This window comes from Pseudorca crassidens, chromosome 6 (assembly GCF_039906515.1).
Source record: "Pseudorca crassidens isolate mPseCra1 chromosome 6, mPseCra1.hap1, whole genome shotgun sequence".
Classification (NCBI taxonomy): domain Eukaryota; kingdom Metazoa; phylum Chordata; class Mammalia; order Artiodactyla; family Delphinidae; genus Pseudorca; species Pseudorca crassidens.
In genome coordinates this window covers 55,633,983-55,651,608 of record NC_090301.1, presented here as the reverse complement: position 1 = coordinate 55,651,608, position 17,626 = coordinate 55,633,983, and the positions used below count along the sequence as shown (strand labels likewise).

The 17,626-nt window shown below is 36.0% G+C and overlaps 1 long non-coding RNA gene across 2 annotated transcripts in view; it reads right to left on the bottom strand.

Annotated features, from left to right (window-relative positions):
• The window catches only part of LOC137226484 (uncharacterized), a 99,517-nt gene that overhangs the window by 36,326 nt on the left and 45,565 nt on the right, over nucleotides 1–17,626 (bottom strand). For both annotated transcript variants that reach the window (XR_010944377.1, XR_010944378.1), the window contains exon 2: nucleotides 14,947–15,009. This is a non-coding gene — a long non-coding RNA (uncharacterized lncRNA). The remainder of the gene's footprint in view (nucleotides 1–14,946; nucleotides 15,010–17,626) is intronic.

Genomic DNA, 17,626 nt, shown 5'->3' with positions numbered 1-17,626 from the left:
CACACGCCGCAGAGCTACTAAGCCTGTGTGCCACAACTACTGAGCCTGCACCCTATAGCCCACGAGCCACAACTACTGAGCCCACGTGCCACAACTACTGAAGCTCGCATGCCTAGAGCCTGTGCTCCACAACAAGAGAGGCCACTGCAATGAGAAGCCTGCACACCACAACGAAGAGTAGACCCTGCTCACCACAACTAGAGAAAGCCCGTGCACAGAAACGAAGACCCAACACAGACATAAATAAATAAATAAATTTATTTTTTTTAAAAATCAAAGAAACCAAGAGCTTTTTTTTTTTCAAAAGATAAACAAAGTTGATAAGCCTTTACTAGGATCACCATGGAAAAAAGAGACAGGACACAAACTAAATAAGAAATGAAAGAGGAGAAATTACAACTGATATCACAGAGACACAAAAAATCATAAGAGAATATTATGAACAGCTATATGCCAACAGATTGGACAACCTAGAAGAAATGGATAGATTTCTAGAAAAATATAATCTTCAAAGACAGAATCAGGAAGAAATAGATAATCTGAACAGGCCAATCACTAATAGTGAAATTGAATCAGTAACCAAAAAATTCCATCAAACAAAAGTCCAAGACCGGATGGCTTCACAGGAGAATTCTACCAAATATATAAAGAAGACCCAATACCTATCCTTCTCAAACTGTTCCAAAAAATTGAAGAGGCGGGAACACTCCTAAATCATTCTACAAGGCCACTATTACCCTCATACCAAAACCAGACAAAAACACAGCAAAAAAAGAAAATTACAGGCCAATATCTTCGATGAATATAGATGCAAAATCCTCAACAAATCTTAGCAAACCAAATTCAACAATATATAAAAAGGAAAAAATATATAAACAGCTCATGCAGCTCAATATTAAAAAAACAAAAACCCAATCAAAAAATGGGCAGAAGACCTAAATAGACATTTCTCCAAAAAAGACATACAGATGGCCAGGAAGCACATGAAAAGCTGCTCAACATCACTAATTACTAGAGAAATGCAAATCAAAACTACAATGAGGTATCACCTCACACCAGTTAGAATGGGCATCATCAGAAAATCTATAATAATCTATAAACAACAAATGCTGGAGAGGGTGTGGAGAAAAGGGAACCCTCTTGCACTGTTGGTTGGAATGTAAATTGATACAGCCACTATGGAGAACAGTATGGAGGTTCCTTAAAAAACTAAAAAGAGAATTACCATATGATCCAGCAATCCCACTACTGGGCATCTACCCAGAGAAAACTGTAATTCAAAAAGACTCATGCAACCCAATGTTCATTGCAGCACTATTTACAATAGCCAGGTCATGGAAGCAACCTAAATGCCCATCGACAGATGAATGGATAAAGAAGAAGTGGTACATATATACAATGGAATATTACTCAGCCATAAAAAGGAACGAAATTGGGTCATTTGTTGAGATGCGGATGGATCTAGAGACTGTCATACAAAGTGAAGTAAGTCAGAAAGAGAAAAACAAATATCGTATATTAACGCATATATGTGGAACCTAGAAAAATGGTACAGATGAACCAGTTTGCAGGGCAGAAGTTGAGGGACAGATGTAGAGAACAAACATATGGACACCAAGGGGGGAAAGCCGCGGGGGTGGGGGGTGGGGATGGTGGTGTGATGAATTGGTGATTGGGATTGACATGTATACACTGATGTGTATAAAATTGATGACTAATAAGAATCAGCTGTATAAAAAAATAAGTAAAATTAAATTTAAAAATTAAAAAAAACAAAAAACCCCCCAAATTCAACAATATATAAAGAGGACCGTATACTATGATCAAGCAGGACTTATTCCAGGGATGCAAGGATGCTTCAGTATCTGCAAATCAGTGTGATACACCACATTAACAAAAGGAAGGATACAAATTACATGATCATTTCAATATACACAGAAAAAGCATTTGACAAAATTCAGCATCCATTTATTATAAAAACTCTCATCAAAGTTGGTACAGAGGGAACGTATTTCAACATAATTAAGACCATATAAGACAAACCCATAGTAAATATCATACTCAATGGTGAAAAGCTGAAAGCTTTTCCTCTAAAATCAGGAACAAGACAAGAATGCCTACTCTCACCACTTCCATTTAACATAGCATTAGAAGGACTAACCACAGGAATCAGACAAGAAAAAGAAATAAAAGACACCCAAATTGGAAGGAGAGAAGTAAAACTCACTATTTGCAGATGACATGATACTATATATAGAAAGCCTTAACATCTCCACCAAAAAACTATTGGAACTAATAAATGAATTCAGTAAATTTGCAGGATACAAGATTAATATACAGAAATCTATGGCTCTTCTATACACTGATAATGAACTATCAGAAAGAAAAAGCAATCCCATTCAAAATCACACCAGAAAGAATAAAATACCTAAGAATAAACTTAACCAAGGAAATGAAAGACCTATAAGCTGAAAACTATTAAACACTGATGAAGGAAATTGAAGATGATACCAAGAAATGGAACGATATCCCATGTTTGTGAATTGGAAGAATTAATATTGTTAAAATGTTCATACTACCCAAAGCAATCTACAGATTTAATGCAATCCCTATTAAAATACCCATGACATTTTTCACAGAACTAGAAGAAATAGTCCTAAAATTTATATGGAACCACAAAAGACCCTAATAGCCAAAACAATCTTGAGGAAAAAGAATAAAGCTGGAGGTATCATGCTCCCTGACTTTAGACTATGCTACAAAGCTACAGTAATCAAAACAGTATGGCACTGGCACAAAAACAGACACATAGATCAATGGAACAGAGACCAGAAATAAACGCATGCCCTTATGGTCAATAATCTGTGACAAAGGAAAGAATATATGATGGGAAAAGATAGTCTCTTCAATAAGTGGTGCTGGGAAAAACTGGGCAGCAACATGTAAAATGATAAAATTAGAAGACTTTCTCACATCATATACAAAAATAAACTCAAAATGGATTAAAGACCTAAATATAAGAGTAGAAAGTATAAAACTCCCAGAAGGGGCTTATAAAAAAGTATAAAACTTATAAAACTTATAAAAACTTATAAAACTTAAAAATTTATAAAACTTAAAAACTTATAAAACTTATAAAAGGGGCTTATAAAAAAGTATAAAACTCCCAGAAGGTGGCGCAGTGGTTGAGAGTCTGCCTGCCGATGCAGGGGATGCGGGTTTGTGTCCCGGTCCGGGAAGATCCCACATGCCACGGAGCAGCTGGGCCCGTGAGCCATGGCTGCTGAGCCTGCACATCTGGGGCCTGTGCTCCACAACGGGAGAGGCCACAAGAGTGAGAGGCCCGCGTACCGCAAAAAACAAACAAACGAACAAACTCCCAGAAGAAAATGTAGGCAAAACATTCTCTGACACAAATCATAGCAATATTTTTTTGGATCAGTCTCCAAAGGCAAAGGAAACAAAAGAAAAAATAAAGAAATGGGACTTAGCTAAACTTAAAGGCTTTTGCACAGCAAAGGAAACCACTGACAAAATGAAAAAACAACATACTGAATGAAAGAAAATATTTGCAAATGATAAGACAAATAAGAGGTTAATATCCAAAATATATAAAGCGTTCATGCAACTCAATATCAAAAAAACTAACAACTTGATCAAAAAATGGGCAGAAGAACTGAATAGACATTTGTCCAAAGAAAACACACACATGGCCAACAGGCACATGAAAGGCTGCTCAACATTGCTAATCATCAGAGAAATGTAAATCAAAACCATGAGATATCACCTCACACCTGTCAGAAATGCTGGCGAGGATGTAGAGAAAAGGGAAGCCTAGTACATTGTTGGTAGGAAAGTAAATTGGTTCAGCCACTATAGAAAACAATATGGAGATTTCTCAAAACTAAAAGCAGAACTACCATATGCTCTAGCAATTCTACTCCTGGTATATATCTGAAGAAAGTGAAAACACTAATTCAAAAAGACATGCACCCAGTGTTCATAGCAGCATTATTTACTATAGCCAAGATATGGAAGCAACCTAAGTGTCCATCAATAGATGAATGGATAAAGAAAATATGGTATATATATATTTATACACACACACACACACACACACACACACACACAATAGAATATTACTCAGTGATAAAAAAGAATGAAATTTAGCAATTTGCAACCACATAGATGGACCTGGAAGGTATTATGCTTAGTGAAATAAGTCAGACAGAGAAAGAAAAATACTGTATATTATCACTTATATGTGGAATCTAAAAAATAAATGAATGAATAAAACAGAAACAGACTCACATAGAGAATAAACTAGTGGCGAAGGTAAGGGAGGAAGGGCAAGATAGAGGAAGGGGATTAAGAGGTACTATGTATGAAATAAATAAGCTACAAGAATATATTGTGCAGCACTGGAAATCTCGCCAATATTTTATAATAACTTTAAATGGAGCATAATCTATAAAAATTTTGAATCACTATGTTGTACACCTAAAATTAACATAATATTGTAAGTCAACTATACTTCAATAAAAATAAATAAAATGCAAATCCTATCGCATCAATTAAAAAAAAAAAGAGTTACAGCTTTAAGATTGAAATGCTATATAGGAGAGAATTTGGAGAAGTTAGAGGACTCCCACCCCCAAACTCCACTAAGCCTCCTTTGCCAGCTGAAGCAGTATCTCCTTTTGCTTACAAGAGTGTTTCTCCTTTGTCTGAAGATACCGAAGGGAGTTACCTTATAAGAGCAGGCCAGTTCTCTTATGCCCTTTTCTCACCCTGCACTATCTTCAGATCTTTAATCAGAGTCAAATTGTAATATGCTTCAAGGGACGAATTACAAAGTGAAATTCAGGAATAGATGGCTTAAGCACCAAAGGAATTGAAGAACTTTGCTGATTAATCATGGAATGTCGGTTAGAATAGACTTTACAAATGTTGAATGAAAAAGAGAAGGACACACTTTTAGAGTGGGCTGATTTTACAGGTTTCACAAGAGATTCTGGATTAACTGTTAGCTTGAGAAACTGGGCATAATTCTGTTTGTTCTGCTCACAGTTGATTTAAATCTGGACACAATGGTGACTCATGCAAAATGAAGTTGAGATGCAAATCTCTTTGGTAAAATGTAAAAGAAAAAATTAAAAAATTTCAGGAGATAGGAATGTAGGAGTGGATTTATCATTTCTGACCCAACCATTCACCTCAACTGTATCTTTCCAAGGGGTCCAGAAGATACTCTTCACAAAGGTTTTGAGAAACAAATCTACAAAGAGAAGTGCAGCACATTTTAAAGTGCTTTGGAGAATGTTCTCTTTAGACCAGGGATGATGATGAGAGAAGCTGGAGTTGACTTTGGCTTACAGAGTTACAAGAGGATCCCAGAGAGGCATGATCCGAGTAGCAGCATGTAACATTCATATGTGGCTAACTTGAAAGGTAGTAGGGTCAGTCTGAAAACCCAAATGGTCTGACCCTTAGGTTCTTCGAGGTGACTAGCTGGTCATGGAGTCCCTAGGACTGAAATAGCAGTGCAGCCCACTAAGGTCCTCCTTGCTTTATTTATCAAAGAATCAAACAAACAAAAAACCTTCAGGGCTAGAAAAAAGAAACATTATCTAGTCTCCAGATACAAATCAGTTCTTAGACACAGTTTAAGGAAATCTGAGTACTCTCGAGGCAGTGCCTACTTGAATCTTCCTTTCATCATGCAAAGGGACATGTGGCCATTTATTAGGATAATTGTTAATGACGAAGCAGAAATAGTTTGTTTTCATCTGGTATGAACAATAGCACACACAATTTCACCTTCTTGCCACAGGAGTATATCACCTTTCAGGCTCTGGGCCACAATCAAGCAGAAAACTTGCTATTTTCCTCATTATAGGACATCACATTGGCTCATTAGACTGTTAACACTACATAGATCGGGACAAAAGAGTAGAAAGTATATATACCTTTGAAACTTTGAAAAATGTTCAAGGGTTCAGTGGTGTAGAGAATATGTTTGGTCGTGATTCTAAAGTAAGGGTTAAACATTGTACTTGAGCCCTTTCCCATGAAGAAGAGACACTATTTTGGTGGACCTCTTTGAATTTTAGTGGTTTACTACTGGGTCCAAGCGGAGCATCTAACCCTGGAACACCAAACAACTGCAATCCCACTTGCTCATCGTGATCCAGGTGTTATCTGAGACTCCTACCTCAAGTTGAAAAGGTAAATATAGAACCAGGCCTGGACAGGTCCTGAAAGCAAGTAAGTTTAATGAACAAGGTGCTCGTATTCTCCTGTTGCCTATTCCTGTGAGCCTTGCTGTTCCTCTCTAACTTACATATATTGCCTCATGGGGGCTTAACTTAGGAGGAAAAAATTAAAACCTCGGTTACAGATGTGTTTTACTGGCTTGGAGTGGATTGCTTTAGGATTTATAGCTCACTTAGAGACCAGATGGACGAGGGAAAAAGACAGTCCTTACAATGGGCAGATTTTGAACAAATATATCTCATTGTTCAATCTTCCTGGAATCAATAGTGGCTAATGATTTGGTAACTTGATGAGCAACTTGGAAGGGGTAAGATTAGTGACAAGGAAGTTTGAGAAAAAGGTATGTGAAAGGACCTTTAGGTATGGGCCAGAAGATGAGAATATCATATTGTATATTGTTGAAAAGTGGAGATGATTACATTTCCTGGTAACAGTATTTAAAATTTTAATTAGTTTTGGGGTTTACACTGAAGATTAATTTATAAAACAAATAAACTTGATCCTGCAGTGGCTGATTCTGGTGGAATGTGTGTGTGTGTGACAAAAATCCTACTTATTTCCTTCTCACTCTTCCTTTATAAACCCGTAGCCTACTCAGAGTATGAGTAAAGCTACTAATATAGTCCATCCTCATTTTAGAGATGAGAAAATGTTCAAAGAATTGACTTGACCTGTTGCATGTCGTACTGTTAGTGGCATAGCCAGAATGAAAACTCAAGTCTGCCTCGTAAGATAGTGCCCTCACCAGAATAGCATATTACTTCTGTAACTGGGAATAAATGCTATTTAATGGTAACTCCACCCTTCCTTGCTATCTAATCCATAACTCATGATGACAGAAAAGTAGCACAATTTTCTATTCTTCGAAACGTGGAAAAGAGAGTTGCAGGTATAGACACTAGAATAAAAAACATTAAATATTTGAATGTATATTTATAATCTGCATCATACATTTTCCCCTCAGACTTGGAATGGCCTTCGAGCTACAAGTGGTAAACATCGTGCTCAGAGTGTTGTACTCATCGTGTAATTTAAGGGGAAGGCAGCATAAATCTCTGAAAGATGTTGCTGTCTCCAGCTGTGACTTTTATTTAAGGTTGCACTGTCCACATGAGGCGTTTGAGCACTTGAAATTTGGCTAATCTGAATTGAGATGTGCTGTATAAAATATACACCAGACTTTGAAGACTTAGTACAAAAAAATAATGTAACATATTTCATTAGAAATTTTAAAATACTGACTGTATGTTAAAGTGATAACATTCTGGAAATTTTTGGTTAAATAAAACATATTATTAAAATTAATTTTACATGTTGTTTTACCTCAGCGTGGCTATTAGAAAGTGTAAAATGACATTTGTACTTTGCTTTCTATTTCCCTTAATCAGTGTTGATGAGAGAAAACCAAATCAAATTGAATGGAATTTGGACAAAGTTTCCTGTAGTTCATTAGAGCTGTCAAAATATTAAAGATGTCAGTTATTTCACCAGTCTATAAGCTGCTGAGTTTTCACTTTTGACAAAATCACCATCCGCAAATTGGAATTTTTCATTTTTCAGAAAATATTGGAATGGCAGTAAGTCGGGACTGTGTCTAATTCTGCTTTTAACACAGAACAAGTTACATTGATGGTATTTGATAATTTTGCTTTAGAAATCAGGTGGACAAAAGCAATTTAGCTCCCCAGGGAAAGTATAGTGAAAAAGGGCTTACTGGTTAGTTGCTTTGAACATAGGAATATTTACTTTTAAAATCTGAGGCTTATAAGGGGAGGTTGCTACTTTTGAAAAGCTGCTACACTTAAAGGTTGTTAAAATGAAATTACTTCCCTTAAAGAATGAAAAAATAAATAAATAAATAAAAAGAAAATCTGAGGCTTATATCACTTTATCATATTATTTCTAATTTTATTTCACTATAAAATTTTAATTCCTCTATAATGAGATGATATTCTTTTTGATATATAAAATTTTAGGTTGGCTATAATCATTCTTTTACAATATTCATTAAATCAAACCCATAAATAAATAAAATATATCATTATATATATTACATATCTAATATATAAAACATATTATATTAGACTAATACACACCAGCATGACAAAACCACAACTAATGTCTTCCAAGTAGGAATGCTAACTTTCCAGAACTTAATGATTTCCTTGGTCTCCTACATTGTGGAGGCGTTCCAATAAAGTTCAAACAACCTTCCAAGATAGAATCATATTATGGCTGTCTTTGAAATGACAGAGACTGTGAGTACTACATGGAGGCACAGCACCATACCTGCTAAAATGGACCATAAAGGTCAGTGGTGATGCTCAGTTAGATTAGTGTCTTCTTCTCAAATCTGTTCCTCCTCCTTCTCCTGTGTTGATGGTATCACCATCTATTCACAGTCCTTCTATATTTCCTCACTTTCATTCCGTGTGTCCAAGTGGTCATTAAATAGTGTCAAGTCTACCTTTGAAATATCTCTTGAATTCTTCCCTCTCTCAACCATTTTCAGGATAACTTTCCTAGGTGAGCCTCTCATCAACTTGGCCTCTGATACCTGGAATAGGCTTCAAATGATTAAGTTTCCAAAATGAGGACCTGTCTGCAACTTTTTCCCACTTTAACTGAAGGTCCATATTGCCACCACAATGACCTATCCAAATATCCTAAAGATATTTCCAACTGGATCCTTGCCACCTACAGGATAAAGTCCAAACTCCTTAACATAACCTTAAGGCTCTATATGTTCTAATCTCAATTTACTTTTCTAGACTTACATCCTGCCTCTCCCACTACATCCTAGACTATGAAACCTATGTTTTAAAAAAAAAATCACATAATCAAAAATCCTTTAACATTCTGGATTTTTTATTGTTAATATTGGGGGAACTGAGGGGATTTATGTATTGTATAATAAAACAGACATTACTCAAATATAAATCTATTACTTATAGAAAATTTATTCTGTGTATTTCCCTTTGTCAATGAAGTGGGAATTCTTTTGATAGCAAGAGACAGAAATCAAATTTGAATTAGCTTTAGCAAAATTAGAAATTATTGGCTTACGGATTCCAAGGAAGCATTAAGAAAAACCAACCTAAGAGATGGGCAGGGCTGCAGTTGGGCCTCAGGAATGACTGCAGGAACTCCACTGCCATCAAAATTCCTTTTGACAGTTGGCTCAGCTCCTCTCTGCATGTTGCCTACATCTGCTCTCACTGCAGACAGGATGTCCCCACAAAGTGGAAAACAAGGATAACAACAGTTCTTTGGGTCAGTGTTCTTTAATAACCACGTGGCTGCCTCTCTTTCTTGATTCCAACTTGAAAAATTCAGAGGAAAGCCTCTGACTGTACTGTCTTAGGCCAGGTGCCTATCCCTGGACCCAATAAGTGTTATCAGGGGAGTGGGGTCATGTAAGCAAGAAAAGTTCTGCCTACAACCATGTGGATGGTAGAGAGGGAGAGGGATACCACTTCTTAGGAAAGAGAGCTTTTAGGGAAGGCAGTATCACAGACAATCACTCAAGTAATTTTTTTTTTTTTTTTTTTTTTTTGCGGCACATGGGCCTCCCACTGCCGTGGCCCCTCCCACTGCGGAGCACAGGCTCCAGACACGCAGGCCCAGCGGCCATGGCTCACTGGCCCAGCCGCTCCGTGGCATGTGGGATCCCCCTGGACCGGGGCACGAACCCGTGTGCCCTGCATCAGCAGGCGGACTCTCAACCACTGAGCCATCAGGGAAGCCCCCACTCAAGTAATTCTTAAATAATTTTAGTGATATTAGATAAAAACAGCTGCAAATTGTGTAATTTTTAATTATATTTAACTTCAATTTTAATTACTAATTGATCCAGGCCTGCTAACACTATAGCTGGCACCACTAAGAGATTTTTAGGCCTGCTTGGCCTACAAATTTGTGCTCATAATTTGCTTTTTCTACTTAAGATTTTCTTGTTTGTTTTGTTTTAGGTTTCTAATGATATTGGTTCCAAATACTGTTAATTTAAGTTCCTAATAGTCATAACACATATTTCTGTATTTGCTTATTTTGTTGGCCAGAACTTCAAGAATCATGTAAAATAATCATTTGTATCATTGTAAAATTTTTAGATAAGTGTATAAATAAAGGCTAGTAGGGTACGGAAGCAGGAAAAGGGTACCTCATCTGAGTGACTGTATAGGTTCCTGTTGGAGCTAGAAGGGAACTCAATGACAGCAAGACTTATAACAAGTTGGGATGCAGAGTATGGCATTCCCAGTTTTTAAAATATTGGAACAGTACTAAATGGGTTGGTAAGCTGGGGCTGACCTGAGATACTACCCTTCCTCCAGCTCTCCACAGTTCAACAACTAAAAGGTTAGATCTTGGCATAGTAGGGGTTGATTAGTTCCAACTGGTTGTTTAATATTTTGAGCATCAGTGATATTAAAACACAGTAATTTATGTAATTTGATTCCTAGTGGGATACACCCTCAGGACCAAAAAAAAAAACTTACAAAAAAATCTTATGTCATCTTTGATCACCAAATTGTCAGTAAAAATTCTGAAAGTATTAAAGTAGTCTAAAAGAAGGGACCAAGATTTTTAGCAAAAAGAAATCCAACTACAAAACCAAAGAAGCAGAACTTTGTAGTCAAGTTTCTATTGAAAATATGAGTATGAACTCATAATGCATTTTTATCCTTAAACTTCTATTTTCCTAGTTCTGTTCACTGAAAAGGCTCAGAAACAGTGAACAACCTTAGAGAAATAAATACTACCACGGCCTAGACTGTGGCCTCTAGGGCTTAGAGAAACGGCTACTTTGAGATCTGGAGCAAGAGATGTATAAGACGAGCCTGGAAATATTGTCATACAAACAGTGAAGAAGCTTGATAGCTTCTTCTTTGATACGACTACTACATGTAAAAGGACTCAGGAGCTAACTTGAGAAGGTTCCCACAATTTGAGCATCAATAAAAATAACTGCAATTGATTAAACATATCAAGTATGTTAAAATCCATGAGATCATAATGGTATTTTAAAAAGAATTTCATTGGTCACCTTTGGAGGTTGCTAGTAAACCAACTCATTACTCTGAAAACTGGTAAGAATAGGGAAAGAATCAAGCATTTAGCCTGCCTTTCTCTTATGAGCTATACCTCTTGGTAGTTAAATAGTTGAGGTCAGGGAAATTATACAAATAGATATTATAGAAATAGTATAGCTAATAAATGAAGAAGAAAAGATAGAATATTACCATTTGGCAAACTCTTAATGGAAATAATGGAACTAGGCAATTATCATTGAGGGCTGTTAACATAAAAAGAAAAACACTAGATATCACTATCTCCTGATGGAAGAGCTTATTACCACTTATGAAATGTTTTTGTTTAAAAACAAAAGTTAAAGTTTAATAAGATCAAACCTCTAGATCTAACTGGAAGTTTGTAGATGATTAAAGGGAATAGAGAAACATGTTAATTGACGCCACAGGAATGCAATCAAGTCTAGATGTGGGGAAACTCTTTAGGGTGAATGACAATAGCTGACACTCAGAGCCTGACAGGAATTTTTTTTAGGCTTTCTCCCCTAAGCCAAAATGAAACTATGTACCCAGAGAAAAGAAGCAAATTGGAAAAAATGTAGTCGGAAGGGTGGGTCAGTCTCTTTATCATTCAGGCTGCAACCCAGTTCTTTGGAAAACCGGAAACAACTGTCTTTGCCTTGGAAATCTCTACAGGACCAGAGGTGTGGCTCTAGAAAGTGGTTCAAAGTTCACCTGTCCTTTTGCCAATCCCCAAAACCTCGCCTATTCATCTCAAAATGCTTGTAGTTACTGGGACATTGAACTGTGCCTTTGTGATGTAGATTTTCTACCCCTATCTTCTCTAGGACCTAAGAGCCATTCTTTGAAATGCAAACTTTAGGGAGGTGTTTCTCATCCAACAAAACAAAACAAAAAGAAGGGTGGAAATATTTGGAAATGGGGCAAATGAGAAATCTTAAAAATCTTATCTATAAATATTAGTAAAAAGGCTTTAGTCATCTGAACAGATGAACACAACTTTTTCCAACTGCCAAAACAAAATTTGAATCCAACTATTCTTTTATAAACTAGTGAGTTTTTAAAAATGTTTTTTAAAAATGAGAGCTATAAGTTCTCTGCATCTGCCCATATGTTTGTGTGTATCTGTATACATATGTTGTAGATGTGTGATATTTTTCTACCTTCAAATGGTATTGTAAGCAGACAGGGTATGGGATCCGTGGAGAAAGAGAACCAGGCATGGCTTTCTTGACATAAGAGAAGCCATTTTGTGGCTTAAAGACTTAAACATAAGACATGACATTATAAAACTCCTAGAAGAGAACATAGGAAAAATGTTCTCTAATGTTTTGTACCAATGCTTTCTTAGGTCAGTCTCCCAAGGCAATAGAAATAAAAGCAAAAATAAACAAATAGGACCTAATCAAGCTTACAAGCTTTTGCACAGCAAAGGAAGCCATAAACAAATGAAAAGACAACCTATGGAATGGGAGAAATTTGCAAATGATGTGACCTACAAGGGCTTAATTTCCAAAATATACAAACAGCTCATACAACTCAACAACAAAAAACCAAACAACCCAATTGAAAAATGGGCAGAACTAAGTAGACATTTCTCCAAAGAAGACATAAGATGGCAAACAGGCACATGAAAAGATGCTCAACATCACTAATTATTAGATAAATGTAAATCAAAACTGAAATGAGGTACCACCTCACGCCAGTCAGAATGTCCATCATTAAAGTCTACAAAATAACAAATGCTAGAGAGGGTGTGGAGAAAAGGCAACCCTCCTACACTGTTAGTGGGAATGTAAGTTGGTGCAGTCAACATGGAACACAGTACGCAGGTTCCTCAAAAACTAAAAATAGAGTTGCCATACGATCTAGCGATCCCACTCCTGGACATATATCCAGACAAAACTATAATTTAAAAAGATACCTGCACCCCTATGTCCACAGCAGCACTATTCACAATAGCCAAGACATGAAAACAACCTAAATGTCCATCAACAGATGAATGGATAATGAAGATGTGGTACATATATACAATGGAATACTACTCAGCCATAAAAAAGAATGAAATAATGCCATTTACAACAAAATGGATGGAACTAGAGATTATCATACTAAGTGAAGTAAGTCAGAAAGAAAAGGACAAATACAACATGATATCACTTACATGTGGAATCTAAAATATGACACAAATGAACTTATCTACGAAACAGAGACAGACTCACAGACATAGGGAACAGACTTGTGGTTGCCAAGGGGGAGGGGAGGTGGGGGATGGAGGGAGTGGGAGTATGGGGTTTGTAGATGCAAATCATTATATATAGAATGAATAAACAACAAGGTCCTACTGTATAGCACAGGGATCTAGGTTCAATATCCTGTGATAAACCATAATGAAAAAGAATATAAAAAAAGAATGAATATATGTGTATAACTGAATCACTTTGCTGTACAGCATCAACTATACTTCAATTAAAAGGAAAAAAAAAGGAAGCCATTTTGACCTAAGCCATTTTGTGATCTACGTCTGGCCACCATGCTTGCCTTTGAATAGGTCTCAGTAATTAATGATCTTAAAGGAAGTGAAGGAATGCAGGAACAAAGGAAAAGCAGTCAAGAAACAATAGTACAGTGATAAAACAGAGTCCTAGTTCCTTCTCAAGGGATATATGTAACAATCTGATATATATCTTTGAGTTCTGCAAGAACTAAGGCCCCAACCCCGGTGGAGGATGAAATGACGACGTTGAACTTTTTTGGCCCTCGTGACTTCAGTCAACTAAAACTGGGACTCTGTCAACCTTTGCCCCAATTCTATGCTGAATCATCCTCTGTTCTAGCCCCTTCAAGAATATGCATGTACCCTTCACTTAAAACTTCCCCAGTTTTGCTGTCTGGGGAGATACTGCTTTGGGAAAGACCCCCGGTGTTCTCTTTACTTGTTGCAAATAATAAATTCTTCCTTCTCCTGATCTTTGACTTGGTTGTGTTTTTTGACTTGACACCCACCAAGAGGCAAACCCAGTTTTCAGGTAACAGTATTGCCAAAATTAATTTTAAAACATCTCTATTTAACTGGTTTAGAATTAAATACTTATAAATTAAGTATTCCTAAAGTTCTCAGAAATATGATGAAAACTAACCCAAATGTTTTTCAAGTTTCCATGATCTGGGAAAATACTAAGTATTAAAGTTAATTTAAATTTGTTGGTTTAATAAAAATAGACATGCCTTAGAGTTATCAGCGTTAAATACAAAACTTTTATTCTACCTGGGTTTACTAATCAAATAAGCTCATTTTGAAACCCAGCAGGACCCTGTGGGGCTCCTGGGCACAGAAACCTTTCTGTACCATTTCTTGTTTGTAGGGAACAGACTCCAGCCTCCATGACCTTCCCTGAATTCCAAAGGGCAGATTCCAGCTGGTTGCAGTTGGGGAAGGGAGGGGATGGAGAGACAAGGGAGGAGCAGACAAGAAACCACCTGAGGCAAGATTAAAGGAACCAGAGAAGCTCATCAAGATTAGGAGACTACCTGAGATGAGATTAAAGGAGTGCAGGCCCTGCACACACCCCAATCTTATCAGCAAACCCACCCTTGAACCATTGCTATAAAAACTCACCAATTCCGCCTGGGTTGGGACACACAGTGTTTCAGGGCGGGAGTCTCCTGTGTCCCTCTTTGCCTGGCAACGAAATAAAGTTATTCTTTTCTACTTCACCCAAAACTCTGTCTGTGAGATTCGATTTGGCCCTAGTGCACAGAGGTTAAGTTTTTGGCATCAAATTTACTTTTGTTACAAAATTCGCTAGCAAAAAAAAAAATGTGGTATAACAAAATTTTCATATCACAGTTGTTGAAAACTAATACATTACATAGATATAAGATAAGAGTTTTTAGGTATAATAATTCTGTTTTATTGTAGGTGTACTTAAAAATAGCTTTCAGGGCTTCCCTGGTGGCACAGTTGTTAAGAATCTGCCTGCCAACGAAGGGGACATAGATTCAAGCCTTGTTCCGAGAAGATCCCACATGCTGCAGAGCAACTAAGCCTGTGTACCACAACTACTGAGCCTGCACTCTAGAGCCTGAGAGTCACAACTACTGAAGCCTGCACATCACAACTACTGAAGCCTGTGCACCTAGAGCCCATGCTCTGCAACAAGAGAAGCCCCAGCAATGAGAAGCCCATGCACTGCAACGAAGAGTAGCCCCCACTCACCACAACTAGAGAAAGCCTACATGCAGCAATGAAAACCCAACCCAGCCAAAAATAAATAAATAAATGAATTAATTAAAAAAAATAAAACCAGCTTCCAAAATCTTTTGGTAACTTGAAACTTTACAGTTTTGCTAAGTTAAATTATATGATGTAAATTTATTAAATAGCTAGATCATTTCCAAATAAGACAAAGTATGGTACATTAATTATTGAACATAGGTTTATCTACTTTTGGCTTCCTATTACAAAGAAATTAAAAGATAAATTTGTGTTTGTTAGTACACATGTCCTGTGCTTCGAAAAATGGTACAAGAAACATATTATGGAAATTATTAAAAAATATTAGTCTGCCAATTCACAAAAATGCTAATGTAAAAGACAGTTCATAATTGCTTACTTTCATTAAAAATTAAGGTTTCTAAGGGTTAAGAATTCGAATTAATATATGTAATTAATATTACTAAAAATAATAAGGGAAACAATTATGTATGCAAGGAAAATAAAATGAATTTTTGGGTATGAAAATTATGAGGTATGGAGATGCATTTTTACTGAGGGAAAACAAAGTGATTTTGTCCTAAAATATAGCTGGTATTCCAGAATGAGAAAGAGGAAAATAAAGGACAAACTCTGGACATAGAAAGTTGTAAAAGGTTTATGAAAAAAGAAATCTTGGAAAAGAAATTTTGTGTATGATCAAGCTGGACAAGATTGAATTGATTTATTATAAGGATTTTAGAAATAAGCTTTAACATCAATAGTGTATTTATGTAAAACTAAAACCTAGTTTTTTTCTGCCAAAAAAACAAAAAATTTTTGAACTATTGGTCTGCTCCTGATAAGATGTTATGAAAATTTTTTGCCTAGAAAGCAAAGATTTTAGGTCTTACCAACTGTGCTTCACACTGTGTCCATCAGGTCTTTGTTTGCTTAAAATTGAATCTTCCTAATATTAATATTACAAGAGTTGAATTTTATTTACAATTATTTAACTCTTTGTATTTACTTACAATGTCTTTAATTGTCGCCACGGTTAAATGGATATCTAAGTATTGTTTCATAGTGATCTGTTTTCCTATTTGATCAAATGTTTTAAAGCCTTTTAATATTTTTGACAAACTTCAACCAAATACTAGATGAGCTCTCTCTCTCTTTTTACCTTGAACTAACTTTAAAATTTCCCAGAGGGTCCCTGGGATTTGCTGGATTTGCTCTCTCTCTTTATAAAAGAGAGATATTAAACTAATTTGGCTTATTTGATATATTAAATTACATGAGGAGCATCGTCAAATAAGAAGTAATACTAGGCCTTCTTTATGTTGTGTGTGAATAGGCATATATTATAAATGTTCCAGAAATTATGTGAAATACCTAAAAATCTGATATGTTTTGTATAATGTCATCATAATGTCAGTTGTCATCTTAAAATGTCGTACATCACAAAAATAACTATACTTCCTTATCAAATGAACTCTAATAAGGGGAATTTTAAGTCTTTTATTATTTATAGACAGTTATTGTCTTACTCAGATGTTTTTACAAAATCTGCCTGCAAATGTGTTTCATCTTCAGAAAAAATTATGGAAAGGAATCTAACAAGTACTCTAGAATACAAGAATTTACAGAACCCTAATGGAGAAACTTATGGCTTTATAAACTTCTAACATAGATGAAGAGCCACAATAATTAATCACATGGGAATGAATGAACTGATGAAGATGATTATAATTCTTTATGACCTTTTTGTTCAAAAGATTACTAATTTTTAAAAAAATGTTTGACTTTTCAGATTTAAGGAAATCTTTGTCTCTTTTCTCTTAAGCTATCAACAATTTGGTAAGATATGCCTTTGTGAATAAAGATGAAACTTTTACTTTTTCTCCCAGCCTGATTCCTCCAGAATTCAGAAACTCTCAGTAAGTATTCTTATTTTCATGGCAACTTAGCTATTTGCACAAGTTCAATAGGAATCTCTTCTCCTTGTAACAGAATACAATTGGAAACTGGTTATATTACCAAGGCTTTGACTGTAATGCATATTTGAGAGAGTCATGCATAGACTCAGATTTGATCAGATGGC